Genomic DNA, 849 nt, shown 5'->3' with positions numbered 1-849 from the left:
TGAGGATGAGAATGAGGATGAGGATAGGATGTGGATGAGGACGAGGGTGAGGATAGGATGAGGACGAGAATTAGGATAAGGATTGGATGAGGATAAGGATGAGGATGCGGAAGTGGATTGGATGACGATGCGGAAGTGGATAGGATGAGAACGAGAATGAAGATGAGGATGAGGATAGGATGGGGATGAGGAAGAGGATGAGGATGAGGACGAGAATAAGGATGAGGATAGGATGTGGATGAGGACGAGGATGAGAATAGGATGAGGATGAGGATAGGATGGGGATGAGGAAGAGGATGAGGATGAGGACGAGAATAAGGATGAGGATAGGATGTGGATGAGGACGAGGATGAGAATAGGATGAGGATGAGGATAGGATGGGGATGAGGAAGAGGATGAGGATGAGGACGAGAATAAGGATGAGGATAGGATGTGGATGAGGACGAGGATGAGAATAGGATGAGGATGAGGATAGGATGGGGATGAGGAAGAGGATGAGGATGAGGACGAGAATAAGGATGAGGATAGGATGTGGATGAGGACGAGGATGAGAATAGGATGAGGATGAGGATAGGATGGGGATGAGGAAGAGGATGAGGATGAGGACGAGAATAAGGATGAGGATAGGATGTGGATGAGGACGAGGATGAGAATAGGATGAGGATGAGGATAGGATGGGGATGAGGAAGAGGATGAGGATGAGGACGAGAATAAGGATGAGGATAGGATGTGGATGAGGACGAGGATGAGAATAGGATGAGGATGAGGATAGGATGGGGATGAGGATGAGGATAGGATAGGGATGAGAAAGAGGATAAGAATGAGGATAGGATGAGGACGAGAATGAGG

This window comes from Lupinus angustifolius, chromosome LG19, assembly GCF_001865875.1.
Source record: "Lupinus angustifolius cultivar Tanjil chromosome LG19, LupAngTanjil_v1.0, whole genome shotgun sequence".
Lineage (NCBI taxonomy): Eukaryota > Viridiplantae > Streptophyta > Magnoliopsida > Fabales > Fabaceae > Lupinus > Lupinus angustifolius.
The sequence above is the reverse complement of the archived record's forward strand: the minus strand, read 5'-3'. Positions refer to the sequence as shown.